This window comes from Camelina sativa, chromosome 2 (genome assembly GCF_000633955.1).
Source record: "Camelina sativa cultivar DH55 chromosome 2, Cs, whole genome shotgun sequence".
Lineage (NCBI taxonomy): Eukaryota > Viridiplantae > Streptophyta > Magnoliopsida > Brassicales > Brassicaceae > Camelina > Camelina sativa.
The window spans coordinates 12,478,725-12,496,915 of record NC_025686.1 but is presented as its reverse complement, the minus strand read 5'-3'; positions in this window follow the sequence as shown (position 1 = coordinate 12,496,915).

Genomic DNA, 18,191 nt, shown 5'->3' with positions numbered 1-18,191 from the left:
CATAACTCGCTAACCGAAAACCCAAATGGCGATCTGTTTCTTCCTGTGGCTTCATATGACTGGTTTGGATGTTGTCACCAAGCTGCAACTTAGAACACTAAACCTGCATAAACCTGCAACTTAGAACACTAAAACTGAAAAATCAAAAGTTCAAAACAGAATGCAATCAAAGGTCAAAGATACATAAACCTGCAACTTAGAACACATTTAACTGAAAAATCAAAAGTTCAAAATACTAAACCTGCATAAACCTGCAACTTCAAACACTAAAATGAAAAATCAAAAGTTCAAAACAGAATGCAATCAAAGGTCAAGGATAAGTATGAAACATTACCATTACAAATATGTTCAGATGTGTATGGATTCAGCTTCCAAGCCTCCAATGATACTCACAATTAACAAACGAAAATCTCTCAACTCTCATTTCTATGTTTGAGTCGCGTAAGTCGTAAAAAATAAAAAGACTCTTCAGTTTCCTTGTTAAACAAACTGAAAACACTCTTAAGTTTAAGGTTTTCGATTATAAGTTTTATTCTAAAACCTTTACAAACTCTTAAGTGAAACAGAAGCTTCAAAGTTCAAAGAAAGGTTTCAGACTTTGACGGGTCGACCCGCAAACCCGCAATCCGCAACGGGTTAGCCCGCTCCAACCCGCAACCTGTGATGGACTAATCCGCTAAGTCTGCTATTTCATGGACACAAAAAATGATGTTCAAGCCTGTCCCGCTATGATACTAAATGGGCTAGACCCGCGGGCAGGAGGCCCGCTTGACACCTCTAACCACCGAGAATGAACCCAACCTACAGTTTTAAAAGAGACGTTATGAAATTTCACCTCTATCCATTGACCAATGCCTGATCATAACGGCATGTTGCTAAAGATATATGTCTAAAATAACCATCATATGTTTACTCAATCATAGAAGAAATGTTACAATTGCAATACCTATACAACAAGTCACCAAAAGGAGAACCAGAGAGAAGGTACAAAAATGATGAACAACAAGATCAAACCCAGATCAGCGATGATGAGTGAATGAAAATTGCAAATCAGGGATTCTAAAACAGAACTAAAAATGATCATACAAAGTCAAATGAATTAAATAACTCAAGAACCAACGAATTTATTAAACAGTGGCTATTTTTTACAGTCTAACTAAACGATGATTTTTTGTAACAGAACTCACTTGGTATAAGAGGAAGAGACAAAGCAAGACATCTCAAGAGAATAAGCGAGAGAGAAGTGCACAAAACCAAATAAGTTGTAAGTTGAGCAAATTCCAAATATAAAGGTATGAAAAGAGGTTATTGAACAGGTTTTTACGAAGAGAAGCGTTGATTCTGTAGGGCAAAACAAAAAGAAACGACGATTTGGGAAAGGAAGAAAAGAGGTGCCTTTTCATTTATTTAATAAATTAAATAGACGTTAGTTATTGTTCATCAAACGTAATAGACGTTATATTTATTAATAATATTATTAAATAACTGTTGGATGAGAAACTAAAACAATCTAAACTGTTGGATGAAAAAGAAAACATCAGCAGTCTCTCAAAAACGAGTTTGCTATTATATATAAATTATTATTATTATTATTATTATTATTATTATTATTATAATAATTATTATTATTAATATTATTATATAAAAAAAACTGGTCGGGTCGTTTCAATATGTTGGTCTATACTTGGCGTACCTGACAATCATTTTTCCATTTTTTTGAAGTAAATATGTTTTATATCATAAATATATTTTTTAAACGTAAAAAGTCTACTATTCTCAATTGATTTTTAAAAAAAATTATGTTAAAACTGAACATGGTGATTCTTCTTCATTCTCCATTTTATTATATAGTTGGTAGAAATATAACTCTCCTTCTCTCTTTTTAAAATTATTATGTGTTTTTAATCAGTTCCATGTCCTTGACTTATTTCCCATTATATCAATTTATTTAACTAAAATCTGAAAACCTTAATTGTTTAAATAGTATCCAATGTGTTATAAAGTAAGTTAAGAAAAAGAAAAAGGTAATTTTGATTTAATTTATTGCTTATCTGACAAATCTCTTCTATAAACAAATACCAAACTTGTGGAAGTCCCCTGTTTTAGCTCAATGGTTAATCAAGGGTTAAGTAATGCTTCTACACCATAGGTCTCGGGTTCGAATCCCAGATAATATGATTTATTAACAATTATCACTCAAAAAAATATGGAAATCAATAGCAGAAAAGCATAACGCAGTCTCCGTAAATGCTATGAAAGATAATATTTTATTTTGGTTACTATATCATAGCACTAAAACGCTAACAAAAAAATCACTGAGCGGGAAGCTAAAATCACTTATCCACCAATACTTTGTTGAAAATTTTCATCTAACCGCCATTACTTAGAAATTTTTCACTTACCACAATATAACAAACATAAAAATATAGTTAAAACAATATAACGTCTATTACGTTTGATGAACAATAACTAAAAATGTTAAAATTCATAATAAGAGAAAAAAACAAAATATAACGTCTATTTTATTTTTCAAATAAAAAAATCAATAGACTCACGTTTCTTAAGTTCATTTGCAGATTTTTCAATGCAAATGTTTTTTATATTAAAAATGTATTTTTTTTAAACGTAATAAGTCTACTATCCTCAATTGATTTTTTTTTTTAATTATGTTAATACTAAACATAGTGATTCTTCTATATTCTCCATTGATTATATAGTTGATAGAAATATAACTTTTCTTCTCTCTTTTTTAAAAAATATTATGTGTTTTAATAAGTTCCTTATCTTCGGATTATTTCTCATTATATCAATTTATTTAACTAAACTCTGAAAACCAAAAATTTTCAAATAGTATCAAATGTGTTATAAACAAACAAACAAAAATAGAAATTTTGATTTGATTTGTAACTTATGTAACAAATCTTGTATAAACAAATACCAAACTTGTGGAACCCCTTGGTCCAATGGTTAGTCCAAGGGTTAATTGATGCTTCTACCGTTCTACGAATTCAAGTCCCAGATAATGCAATATATTAACAATTATGCAGATTAATGAAGACAAGTTTACATGAGATCTCTAGTGATGCACAATTAGAATCAAAATCCAAAGTGTCCAAAAGGAATATGGAAAAGAAATTATTGTTTGCCGTGAATTTAATAGGGTCAGAAGGAATTGCTCATGGTAGAATCGTCTATGTAACACTTCTCGTAATTTTTAATAAATAATAAATCTGGACATAAAAAATATATATATCAAACCCATGAATAGTCAAACAATTATGATAGATGTGGCCCATGTATATTCATGTTTGGTTTTGTTAAATATGATCCCAAAATTTTGAGTGAATGTCTTAATACGATGGGCCCAAAATTTTATATTGATGACAAACATAGAATTTTTATCCGTTCTACCAATTTACCCTATTTTTTTCCTTTCCAATCTACCATTCAAATCCTATGTGTATTTTTATATTAGGCGTATATAGTCTTTAAGGCGTATATAGGGATTAGATAGACCCAAATTTATACAAGTGCTAGGGATTCAATTTTGACAACAATTCTAGTGTAGCTGATTGACGCTTCCAAACAACGAATGTGCAGTAGAACGTACGAGAGGATGTAAATACCCTCATCCGAAGACTTTTAAAATGGAAAACAAATAATATATAGGTAGAGGCTTTCGACTAGTGGAGGCAAGATTCTTGCAGTTTAAGGGCTTCAAATTTTCTAACACATAGATTCTTTGAAAATAACAATATGCCAAGTTTTTTCTTGTGTATGCAAATATCAATTTTACACACATCAAACTGAAAAGAATTATGTTATTATCATATATAATATTCAGTCTTACTAATATAAGTGCGGCTTAGATCATGCATAACATACTACATAACAACCTTATGATCATCATAAACATCTCTCGGAAACACAATAATGTTCGGGACGGTTGCAAAATTAGACCTCTAACTTGAGTCAATTGCAAGACTAGATCCCTATTTTTCCTTCTCCAACATTTGCCACTTTCTCCCTATTAAATCCTCTGTCATTCAATGTATTCACAGAAATGCCATTATTTCTGATTTATTTGAATTTCTTGCGAAAATGTTAATTACATCTATATCTTCATCTTCTTGTCTTATTTACGGTTGTACCACCGCCATCAATTTTCCAACCACCATGAACAACTAAATTTGAAGCTCGTAATGCTTCAACAACCCGATTTGTGAGCTTAAATAACACCCAATGCTATGAGAACTTCATTTTCTTCCATCTCCTCTCCATTTTAATCGAAAAAATTGAAAGTTCGTTAATCTTGTTATATCTCATGAACAAGGAAAATTGGCGCTGTGTTTCTTCAGCGGTGACTAAATACGACGTCTTTGGTGCTTGACATTGCGAAACAACCTATGATAAGGTTATTTTCCGGTAGATTTTGTGATTTTCTTTATTTTTGTCGAAATTAGACTTCATTTGTTAGTCCAACCGTCATAATATCATGTAAAGTCTACTATGTGGTCAGTTTTGCAATTTAATTTTTTTCTACTTTCGAGCCCGTAGACTTAAATTTCAGTCTCCTTAATTTTATTTGAAAACAAAAAAATATAGTTTAGACTGCATTAAAATATTTCCAACCGATACCTTGTTTGCAGTCTACTAAGGCGTATTTTTGCAATTGACCAAATTCTTGACTTTTTAGTGATGACTGTTGGACTAAGAAGTCTTCTTACAATAATAAACGAGTAGACTTCTATAATGACTATTTTTGGAGTTGACCAAAATATTTAAGCATTGACCGTAATATTATTATATTAAAATAATTAGTTGACTGCAAAAGAAGTCTACTAATTAAAAAATTAAAATGTTGGTCAACCCCAAAAATGACCACGGCAGACTGCAAACGAAGTCATCATTACTGTAGACTTCGTACGTAGTCTACTTGGGAAAAGTCAAACTTGGTCAATTGCAAAACTAACCACGATGAAGTTTACTTTTTCTCGTTGACAGATAGATGAAGTCTACTTGTTAGACAAAAGTCTATTGTAAAGTCAATGGGTTGGTCAATTGCAAAAATAACTAGAGTAGACTATAACTGAAGTTAACCAGTTTAACTTTCCATTGAAGTCTACCTAGTTTTATCTATTTAATTACAAAACTGACCAAAAAATTAACAAAGGAAGACCACAAAAGAAGTCAACCGGTTCTGGTAGACTTTGTCCGCTGTCTGCTTTGTTAAATTGTAATTGCAAAAATAGACAGCAAGAAATAGACTTCATTTGTAGTTATCTTCGTATAGTCTTTTTTATGTCTACCCGTTGACGTCAACATGAAGTCAGAATAATTTGAAAACCAAATTATTGCAAATTGGTGAATAACTTTTAAGATTTTCTTGTTGTATTCTTTGATATATGTTATTTACTTGCCTCTGTATGTTTTTGACATGAATCCATATTATACATATGGAGAAATCAAGTTTTTGATTTTCATAGGCAGTTAGGTCATTAAGGTAGACTAATTTAGGAAGTCAAAGTGTTGGAGTTATCTGTAAAGTCTGTATAATTGAAATAGTGTTTAATTGAAATTTATAAATTTTTCTTATTGCTTTTGTAGTTCATTTGTTTTGTATCGATTATGTACTTCCCTCTGTCTATTTTTTTCATGATAATATATTATACTTTTGGATCAATCATGTTTTTGGTTTTGTTAGGCATCTAGGTTATTGATTTAAGACTTCTATGGATAATCAGCTATGTAATGAGTATTTGATTTGCTGCTTAATCTTTCAGGTAAATGGCGCAAATACCTGTTGTTTTCGGAGTATGGGTGACGAGAAATGGTTCTTGACATTTTGATATGGATGGACGCAAAGGGGGGAGAATGTTTTTTTTGCGACACGGTTGTACATACGCTGAGCTTCTTGAAATGGCTGTAGAAGATTATCTGATTGACAAAGAAACATAGATGGTTAATTTATCGTATCCCTTAACAAAGATGATGCTTCAGCAATTGCCCTAAGATACCCCTCTTGTCTATGTCACAAATGATAGATCAGTTCAGAAATTGATAGATTTTAGTAGTAGGAATGTTGTTCGCCTTTGCGTCTCTACGCGATGCATGGATGGACAGCCGGTTAAGCAATGTGTTAATGATGCAAACAACTCTTGTTCTATAGACGATGTGGATCCAGGTGCGGATGAATGTGTAGAAGAATGCCAAGAAGCTCTCCATTATACTATAGATGAGAAGCCAAAAGATGTTGATGACATGGATTTCGATTACAATGAGTACGGGAAATTTGAAGATGAAGATGACGATGAAGATGGAGATCACCTGGATGTAGATGCTGAAGAAGGGAAACCGTTTGTTGGTGGTATTCATGGACAGTTAAATAATCCTTGGATAAACCAACTGAAAGTAGGTCAATGCTTTCCATGTAAACATGATGTCATAAAAGAGGTGCGTTTGACCGCTATTATGTTAAAATTCTCTTTCAAAATTAAGAAGTCCACAAAGTCTCGGTTGGTGGCAATATGCTCTGTGCCAGGATACAGGTGGAGGGTCGTGGCCACTGTGAAGAATGATCCAACCACTTTTTGGGTCACCAAATATCTGTACGTGCATACATGTTCTATTGTGGACCGCATAGCTCACCGTAGGCGTTGCACCTCCAAATATATTAGGATGCTTTTTGTAGACCAGGTAGGAATAGTAGATGGTGTTGTCCCACAACATATCAAATATTCAATGAGAACAATGTTCGGCATGACATTGGATTACACAACTTCGTACAGGGCTTTACAATATGCCTTGGAATATGTGAGAGGAAACGCCAAATCTGGATATGCGAAGTTGCCTTATTGTCTTAGAAAAATAGAGCAGTCAAACCCGGGAAGTGTTGTTGACCTTGTTGTTGATGACAAGTATAGGTTTAAGTACATTTTCCTATCTTTTGATGCTTCAATCCGTGGTTTCAATTACATGAGGCGAGTTATTGTGGTTGATGGGATCCATCTCACTAGAAAGTATGAAGGTGTATTGCTAGTCGCTTGCGCACAGGATGATAACTCTCAGATATTTCCGTTGGCTTTTGGAATTGTGGACTCGGAGTATGATGCTTCATGGGATTGGTTTTTCACCAAATTAAGTGAGTGTATCTCAGATGAATATCCACTGGTAGTAGTTTTGGATAGGTGTAGTTCAATAGCTAAAGCATGTCGCAATGTTATGCCATGGGCAACACGAGGGATATGTTACTACCATCTCCAACAAAACATAATTTCTAGTTTCCATGGGAAGCAACTGATGTACTTGGTGAAAGAGGCAGCATATGTGCATACATATGATGATTACAACCGCTACATGGCTTCCCTTACTAACGTAAATCCGGCCCTTACAGCGTACTTGAATGAGGCAGATCCAGCTTTATGGTTTTGGGTTTACTGTACAGGAGATAGATACAACATCAAGACTAGCAACATTGCGGAATCTATCAACTCCATGCTAAAGAAAGCCAAAGGTTATCCTATCACATATCTGATTGAGTTTATTAAGAAAAATTCAGGTAGGTGGTATTGGAAAAGACGAGAGGATGCACTTAGTCTGACAACCACTTTTAGCCAGGGTGTTGAGTTCTTATTGGCCGTAAGGGAGCATTATGTAGATATGATGAAGGTAGAACGCATTGATGGTTGGCGTTTCTACGTTAGGGGTGGGCAGCGTGACTGTTTGGTTGACTTGGAAGCAAAATCTTGTTCATGCGGGGTTTTTAATGTTGAGAAAATACCATGTTCACATGCGATTAAGGCTGCCAAGTCAAGCGGATGGCATATGTCTACCGTAGTCGAAGCTTACTATAAAAAAGATTATGTCTATGCGTCGTACACGGCTAACATCATGCTCAATGTCGAGCACAATCCAATTGGGCTAGATATCCGATGTATACCTCCCATACCGAAGCGGAAGCCTGGGAGGCAAAAGAATTCTCGTTGGCTAACATGGCTAGAACTGTCACGTAAAAATGGGAGCAAGCTGAGGAAGTCTTGCAAACAATATGCTTGTTCAAAATGCAGACAGCCTGGACATACTCGACCTCATTGTGTAAGTAACAATCCCACTTGATACATTTTTTTACGTTTTGTATATGTTCGTCGGTCACACTAACAATTATACAATTTGTTCAAGTTGCTGAAGATGGCGAGTAAAGTTAACTTCATCGTGAAGTCATCGTGTAGCAATAATTTGTCTCTGTAATAAAACATTCGGGATTATCCCACGTGTTCAAGTCGACATTATTAAAGAGTAGTACTTAACTATCATTTACTCGTAAGACCATTTTATGATACTCCTCTTCTTAACCAAGCACCAACAACTAGAGGATGATGAGTCAAATTTTGGGGTCAGTTTCCGATACAAATTTGCAAATACAAATTACTAGTACAATCTGCAACTACTGCGGTAGATCGACAATAATTGTGAAATCATGGACAGATGCAAATCCGAGAAGAAATTTCTTTAGATGCACTGTTCATGGGTTTTTCCATTGGTTAGACGCAGAACCATCACGTGGTTGACAGAGGCGGAGCATATTGGATGCGAGGGATGAGATCCGTTGGTTCAGAGAAGAAACCGAGGTACTTAAATAATCTATAAGAGAAATGAAAGAACAAGTTGTTAAAGGTTTGGTGAACTCTGGTGTTGTTAACACATAAGTTGTTAACGGTTTGGTGAACTCTGGTGTGGTAAACCAAGGAAATTCTAGTTTTCTCTCATCCATTCTGCAAGATAAGATTAGGTTTCGCGAGAAAATTAAAAACGAGAGATTGAGAAAGAGGAAGACTAATCCAATAAGTCTATGCGTCAAATTGGAAAAGAAGGCTACTATCAAAGTCAACCTTCAGTTTGATCAAAGAGGACAACGACGGCGAAGGCGATGTGGCGAAGATGAAGCTGAAGCGGCTGGGTTGAAGAATACAGAGTTCGTCGAGATCTGGTACAAATAAGTTAAACAAAGTAAGTAAACTGACAATCCGAAAGATAGAGATTTAGGTTTAACATGAACAAACCGTTAGTGATAAGCGATAGAGATAAGCGGCAGAGATAAGCGGAAGAGAAGAGTTTTCTAGTTCCTTATGAGAAAGAATTAGAGATAACTATCCTTTGTTATCTCGGTTTTTAAGTTGAATAAAATTACAATAATTATAATAATCCCAATTTTATAAAACCAAAACCATTTTATTAGAAACAGTACCAGGAAATTATAAAGAAACCGATTAAAACCGGATCTCGCTTATCGGTAAATTAAACATATAAATATTACTGCCAACTAACATCAAATCAATTTATACCTTGTAATGATTATGTTGATGACTTCTCTGGCAGAATTCTCCACGGGAAACTGAACCGTCTGCAAATCCATCAAATCTAATTAATTTTTGTACTACTATGCTGAAGACTTATCAAGTAGACTTCTTTCTGGGGAAACTAAAACGTACTTTAAACTGCAAATCCATCAAATCTAATTAATTTTTGTACTATTATGCTGAAGACTTATCAAGTAGACTTCTGTCTGGGGAAACTAAAACGTACTTTAAACTGCAATCTATCAAATCTACCAAATTAATATAGGGATAAAAGTTGCGTGTGAATATAGAATTCTACACTTACAAGTATAAAGTGATATGATATAGAATCTTTCTAAGAATGAAACAAACGTGAATGATATGATGAAGTGAAGTGATATAGAGAAAGTTTCAATTACCCAACCGTGATCAGTCTCCAGTTAAGCGTGGATGATTTATATTGACCGATACAAGTACTTAAAGACTTTCAATCACCAATTCTCCGTCGTGAAGATGAACTACGTACTAATTTTTTAAAAGAGAAAAGAAATGATTTACTGATAACTTTTTTGGTTGCAATTTTAAAATAATCAAAAGGCCCCGGGCTGGTTTATATATACGAGACGAAACGGTTACAATGAACAGTTACATAATTAATAACGCAAACCATCGCGTTGTAAATCATTAACGAGTAGACTTTGTCGACTGACTTCTTAATGGAGAAGTCTACTAAATAGGTCAAATAATGAAGTCAACGATATCGTCTATATATTACAAAAACTGAAGCAAGTTACCAGATTACAGACATAAATACGCCATTCAAACAAACGGCCACGATAAAGAGAGGTTCACAGTTTTTAATTGAAAGATCTACGAAGCAAAAGAGATTAATACAACAATTAAGATTATACTTGCGATTAAGACATTCTCGACCACCCCGCGTACACGACGAATTGACAGACATAATTCCTTCATCTGATCTTTCACCTTGTCTAGCTCTTGCTGAACCCATAGCATTTCATCATTTTCTTGGATGGCTGTAATAGAATCCCTTTGGTCAGCAAGTCCACCTCTCATTTCTTGAAGTTCACTACAAGAAATATGTGTATTCATAGCACATGAGGATAGCACTAATTTGGAAACTGCTATTGTAGATAGCAAACTTGGTTAGGGTACTTTATTACAGCATTAGATTAGTGCTTTACCGTAATTTTACTATGCGGGAAGCTAAATTGTGTTTTGGAGCCTAATATTGTGCTATAAGCGCCAATACTGAGCGCCATACTTAGTAAAAAAAGACAACTTTCTTAAAGAAAAAAATATATTTTTGACTAAAAGAAAAAACATCTCGATTCTACATCTCTCTCTCTGCTACAATCTCGATTTCAATCGACGGTAACAATCTCTATCTTCGACGGCAATAATCTATGTTCTTTGCCGGCAATAATCTCTATCTTCGACGGCCTCCACATTTCCGGTGCTAATCTCCACCTTCGGCAGCTGAAATTTGCATCTCCATCGTTCAAATTAGGGTTCTTCAGATTCGAGTTCACATCAGATCTCTGCAAGAAGACAAAACTCGAAGGTACGAATTCACCAATCTATACCTCTATTAGGTTTTCCTTTACCCGAATTGTATCTGGTAATTTCGAGCTTCGACGGCTTCAATTGTCCTCTTTGATGTGCTTTGTGTTTTGTGTTTCGGGTGACACTGCTTAGCCCAAATGATTGAGTGAAGAAGACGATGTCATTAACGACTCAACATTGTTCAATTTAGGACTCAACATTGTTAAATTTAGGACTCAACTTATGAGTGTGAGATTGTTCTTTTGTTTGTTATTTTTAGAACTCAAAATTGTTAAATTTAGGACTCAACATTGTCAAATTTAGGACTCAATTTAGAACCTATTAATAGTCAGTATTTGATTGTTCTTTTGTTTGCTATTTTCACTTGAATAAGTCGATTAGGTTTTTCTTCAACTTCAGTAGTTCGTATTTTACTTACTAATTAATTTTGTTCTTCTGTGTTTCAAGCAAGGGGTAACAAAGAAGCCAGTTGTTTTAGTACTGAAAAGAAGCAAGACAATCATCTCCTTGAGGCATTTGGTTATAGAGGTAAGAAGCAATGTTCCCCAATGTTCATGTGTGTTTGACATAAGCTTTTATTGTTATGTCTATGTGTTTGACAAAAGCTGTTATTGTTATGTCTATGTGTTTGACAAAGAATAATATATGTGATTTTATCTTAAATGTTTTTCTCGATAACAAAGAAGGTAGCTAGTTTTTTGTTGTGTCTTTGACTGTTGAATAAGCTGTGACTTTTATGTATATGTTATTAAAATCTGTTAATGATTAAGTTGTTATTTGGTATTGTTATTTGAATAATCTGAGTTTGATGAACTTGTTTAACCCTTCACTAAGGTTTAAACATAAAATGTTGGACAAGGCATGGGTTTATCTTCGCAGGTATGGAGTATATATATATGTAGGTTGTGTTTTAAATGAGTGCTCATAGGATGAATAAGAGTTTATGTTTGTCTGCTTTCATACTACTACACTATAGAGCTGATCCTGCATATGAGAGAGGTGCTTGGAGCTTTGTTAATGCGGTGTTAGGAGATAGTGACTTGGTAATATGTCCATGTATAGACTGTCAAAATTTAGATCGTCATCAACCAAGCACTGTAGTGCATCATCTTGTGACAAAGGGAATGGATGAGACTTACAAGATGCAGAATGATTGGTTTCATCATGGAGAAGTGGACTCAGAGGCTTAAGATGGAAGAAAAACTTCCCAGTGGAATGATGAGATTTTCAGATTATTTCAAGCTGCTGAATATTTAGATGGAGAACTGTTTCAGAAGGATGACTTATATGAGATTCCTGAGGGTGAAGACAAGCAAGAAGATGAGTTCTTATCAAAGATAGCAGATGCGGAGACATCTTTGTATCCAAACTGTTCAAGTCATAGCAAGCTATAAGCTATTGTGACTCTTTATAGATTAAAGACTGAGAATGGTTGGTCAGACAAAAGTTTTGACAAGCTGCTTGAGACATTGTCAGAAATGTTACCCGTGGACAATGTTCTTCACACGTCATTCTATGAAGTGAAGAAATTTCTGAGATCATTAGGTATAGGTTATGAGAAGATACATGTATGTGTAAATGACTGCATTTTATTTAGAAAGAAGTATGAGATGGCTGAGAGTTGTCCAAAATGCAAGGCTTCAAGATGGAAGATTAACATGCAAACTGGTGAAGTACAGAAGGGTGTCCCACAGAAAGTTTTGAGATACTTTCCAATTATCCCAAGGCTGAAGAGAATGTTTAAGTCTGAGGAAATCGCAAAGAATTTAAGGTGGCATTTCACAAACAAGAGCAGCGACGGTAAAATCCGTCATCCCGTGGATTCTGTGGCTTGGGATCAAATAAACGATAGGTACCCTTCCTTTGCTAGTGAAGAAAGGAACATCCGGCTTGGACTTTCAACTGATGTATTCAATCCATTCAATATGTGCAATTCTAAGTATAGTTGTTGGCCAGTGCTATTGGTTAACAATAATATGCCTCCTTACTTATGTATGAAGAAAGAACACATATTTCTCACCTTGTTGATTCCTGGTCCGCACCAACCTGGAAACAATATTGATGTATACTTAGAACCTCTCATTGAGGATCTGAATCATCTGTGGAGCACGGGAGAGGTAACTTATGACGTTTATAGCAAAACTACTTTCACGCTCAAGGCGATCCTTCTCTGGACAATAAACGATTTTCCGGCGTACGGCAATCTTGCAGGCTGCAAAGTTAAGGGTAAAATGGCATGTCCTATATGTGGGAAATCTACTGATAGTCACTGGTTGAAGCATAGCAGGAAGCATGTGTATATGTGTCATAGAAAGAGGTTGCCACCGACACATAGGTATCGTTCAAAGAAATCTTGGTTTGATGGAAAATCTGAATATGGGACAAAGGGTAGGATTCAGACAGGTCATGATATTAGTCAACTATTGAAAAACTTCAAGAATGATTTTGGAAATGCTAAAGAGAGTGGAAGGAAGAGAAAACTGACGAAAACTGTTGGATCAGGCTCTGATGATGAAACTGAATCAAAGGAAGAGGAAGAGGAAGATGTAGTAGACGCAGAAGAGTTATTAAGATGGAAAAAACGGTCCATATTTTTCAAACTGCCTTATTGGGAGGTATGTATCTTCTGTTTATTATTTAGTTCTTCACAATTGAGAAAGTATGATTTTTTTTAATTTTGTTTTATTTTATCTATCTTGTATTGTTTAGGAATTACCAGTGAGGCATAACTTGGATGTTATGCATGTGGAGAAAAATGTGGCTGATAGCCTAGTCTCTACATTGTTGCACTGTCGGAAATCCAAAGATGGTCTTAACGCGAGAAAGGATTTGCAACTTCTTGGTATTCGTATGGATCTGCATCCTCAAACAAAAGGTAAAAGAACTTACCTTCCTGCAGCACCATGGTCATTGACAAAGACAGAGAAAAGAGTATTTTGCAAGAGATTATTAGACTTTAGAGAACCAGATGGGTATTGTTCTAACATATCCAGAGGCGTAACAATGGATGATTGCAAGATATCAGGACTCAAATCACATGATTATCATGTGTTGATGCAGCAACTCCTCCCGGCTGCGCTAAAAGGTTTGCTTCCTAAAGGCCCGAGGATATGTATTACACGCATGTGCATATTCTTCAACAAGTTATGTCAGAGAGTTATAGACAGGGAGCAAATAGCAGTAATGGAAACTGAGATCGTTGAAACTCTCTGCATGTTTGAGAGATATTTTCCACCAAGCTTCTTCGATGTTATAGTGCACCTGACTGTACACTTAGGCAGGAAAGCTCGGCTATGTGGACCAGTACACTTTTGATGGATGTATCCATTTGAAAGGTAGTTTTGTGCTGTCTTTTAATTGTTAGCGTGTTTATGTTATCATTTTGACTGTTGTTACATTAATGTATATGTTTGGTATATGTGTGCAGGTACATGAAAGTCATGAAAGACTTTGTAAGAAATCCAGCTAGACTGGAAGGATGTATTGCTGAGGCGTACCTCTCAGAAGAATGCATGCAGTTTTGCAGTGAGTTTTTGAAAACGACAACAAGTGTTGTTGAAAAAGCAGAAAGAAATGATGAGGACCATAGCAGCCCTATCTTAGAGGGTCGTCCAATATCCGCAGCCACTACTATTACGCTTAGTGAGACAGAGAAGAGAATAGCTCATCTTGCTGTCATTCAAAATATGGCCTTAGTGGAACCTTTTGTCGAGTAAGTGAATGCAATTTTGTTGTGTTTTTTTTCACAAGTCCTGTCCTTTTATAAAGAACATCAACTGATAGTAGTTCTGATTTTTTTGTAGCATGGACCTTCAATATCTGCAAGAGTCAAATAAAAAATGTAATCGTGATGCTACATGCTGTGGAATATGCATGCTAAGCATTTTGCTGGATGGTAAAAAGAACAGGTCAATATTGGTGTTAAGTTACATTACCATTTAGGATATATCGCCAACTGACTGTTGTTACATTGAATTGTCTATATTTGGTAGGTACCTATGAATTCAGAAGGACATGAAGAGATACTTAAGTGGTTGGCATATGGTCCTCGCAGCATTGCACGTTCTTACACTGGTTATATAGTAAATGGTCACAGATTTCACACCAGTTCAGTTTCAAGGCAAAGTCAGAACAGTGGGGTTCTTTATGAGGCTATCTCGCTGTGTAGAGCTAGTGCAAGAGACACTTCACAGCTGGTTGATATGGTCTCTTATTATGGCAGAGTGGTGGACATTATTCTGTTAGATTACAACAACTTTTACATACCAATATTTCGGTGTCAATGGGCTAACAAAGGAAATGGAGTCAAGGAAGAAGATGGATTCACACTTGTCAACTTCAACCAAGGACAACATTCGTTTGCAAGGGACCCATATATACTAGCCTCTCAAGCGAAGCAAGTTTTTTATTTAAAAGAAGATGATTCATCGAATTGGAATGTTGTGATGCAAGGTTCTTCTAGAAGATACAGCGAGGAAGTGCATGAAGATGCTATTGGAGATATCGGGCCAGTGGCTGCAGCTGTTGACATGGACACTGATGAGTTAGATGATGAAGATCATAATGCTCGAAATGATTGTGAAGGGATATATGTGTGAAAGAGTATTAATGTAGGAATTATATGTGTTGTCTGTTGCTTGTGTGTCGCCATTGTGTGTTGTTTGTTGCTTGTGTGTTGACTAAATGTAGTTTCTCTTATTTTGTGAGTCATGGAACATGTGTTCTAATTTAGTTTTCCATTTTGCTTTCAGGTGAACCAGTATGGCGCGTAAAAACAACCAAAACAACAGAAAAAAGAAAGTGAATAAGAAGGGGGATAAAGTTGCAGTAGAAATTGAGAATGAAAGAGAGTTGAATGCAGGGCAAGTGACAAACGCTGAGGATGTTGAGAATGAAACTGAGCTGAATACAGAGCGAGAGGAAAACAACCATGATATAGAGAATGGAACTGAGCTGAATAAAGAGCAGGATGAAAGAACTGATGATGTTGAGATTGAAACTGAACAGGCTGCAGCAGATCAAGAACAGGATCCAGTTCAACCTCCATCTAAGAAAAGACGTGGACCTACTAGAATGAAACATATAGGCAGAGATCCAAATGTACGAGAAACGGTTGATTTCACAGAATTTGGTGAACCGTGTGGACCAGGGTCAGTGAAACTGTCATCATACCTTGGTGTATTGGTAAGAGAACATGTTCCTATATTAATCGATGATTGGAGAAAGGTTAGTGAAAATATCAAAATAGTTCTCTGGAAATCTATTCAGGTAAAAGTTTCTTCTACTGTGTCTTTGTTAGCTAAATATTATAAGTGTGTCTTCTTAGCTAAATATTCTAACTGAAATGCAGGCAAGGTTTGAATTAGATGAGGAGTTTCAGAAGACTGCTGTGTTCAGGCAGATGGGATGTAATTGGAGATCCTTCAAATCACGAGTAGTAACAAAGATCCGGAAAGCTAGGACTATGAAGGATAGGATGCAGCTGAAACCGAAGAACATTCCCCCGATGGAGTGGCGTAAATTTGTCAACCAAAAAACTAGCTTAGCCTTTAAGGCTGTGAGTGATTCATACAAGGAGAGACAGCAGAAACAGATTCCTCACACTGTTAGCCGAAAAGGGATGGTTCGATTGACTGAAGAAATGGTTAGTACAATGCTTTTTAATTTGGTTTATAAAAATGAATGATCATTGAACTTTGGTTGTTCTACAGAAAAAGAGTTGCCCTGAAACCTCTCAACTGACAAGGCTGAAAGTGTGGGTCAAGTCACGAACAAAGAAAGATGGGAATCCAGTTAATAACCAGGCTGCTGAAAAGATAGTAAGTATAGGAGATTAATCTTAATTTCTATCACTTCTCTGATTTCTGTTATGATTACATCGTAGAATTTTCTTTGATGTTGTTCAGAGAAAGGCTGAGGATGTTGAAACTGGCGGTACTTCCTCATCAACAACTACTTTTGGTAAGAATAATACACTCAGTCAAATATTAGGACCTGATAATCCAGGTCGGTTAAGGGCTATGGTCGAGGTATGTCTACGACAAAGCTAGCTTGTTACCAAGTAAAGTCTGCCTATATGAATCAAATGTAAGAAAATCAAGCTCAACTGCAACAAAAAGTTCAAGAGTTAGAGGCAATTGTTCAGAAAATGAATAATCAGGTAAGCCTTTATCACTAGGACCTACTATTATGCGCAACTTCTGATTTGACTACAGTCCAATATATTTACACTGTCATTTTACTACAGAGAGAAGATGAGCAAGGTGAAGCCTCAACTCCAAGAGTAAGTCATTAAGATCTCGTCTTCCTTCCCTTTATATACTTAATAAATTGGCTAAATGTGATTTTCATGTTAATAGAGTGTTAACAAATCAGTACCAGCTAAGTGTTTGTTGATTGATTGGACTGGAACTGAGGAAACTGTCGCTGAGGGCCGACTACTTTCAGCTGATCTTGAGGAGTATGTTAATGAAATTCCATTAGGACCTGACTCTGTGAAAGTGTTGGTTGAATCAGCCATCATCCCAAATGCATGTCTTTGGAGACCTACAACAGAAATAGGATCAATAGAGGAGGCTGTTGGTCATATAATTTCATGGAATGCAGATAGTTGTGTTGATGCAGACAAAGAAGTCAGTGAAGATGACTCTGTGCCAAAGGTACTTAATGTTTTCCTTCTTTTGACTTAATCTTGAACTTTTGATGGTAATAACATTGGTATTAGTTTATTGATAATGAATTGTTGCCTATAAGACTATGTAGTTAATGTTATTGTGTTTCACAGAGCCCATACTTAAGTTCAAAGAACAGATGCACACTGATGGGTTGGGGTAAAAATTATGACAAACCTGTTGCTGAAGGACGTTGTTAGTCAAGAGACCCTCAGGCTATGGTTAATGGTATTCCTATTGGACCAAATGCAGTGAAAGTTTATGTGGATGTAGTACTATTACCTCTTGCATTTCCATGGAGACCTACACATGATGTGAAAAGATGGAGCAAACATTACATTCTTTCGTAGCTTGGCCTGCCAATAGAGTGGAGAATGAAACAGAAATAGAAGTATCGGTTCAGAAATATTCACAAGGTCGGAAGTCTCCAGCAACAACAGGTCCTTCACCTTCTCTTGAGAAGTCTCCAGAAACTCCAAAGACATCTGCAGCAGGTCCAATGGCTACTTCTGAAACATCTCAATCAACTCCAAAAGCTCCTGCAAAGAAAACTAAACAATCTACAATGGTAATTTCCTTGAACTCTAGCTATACATAT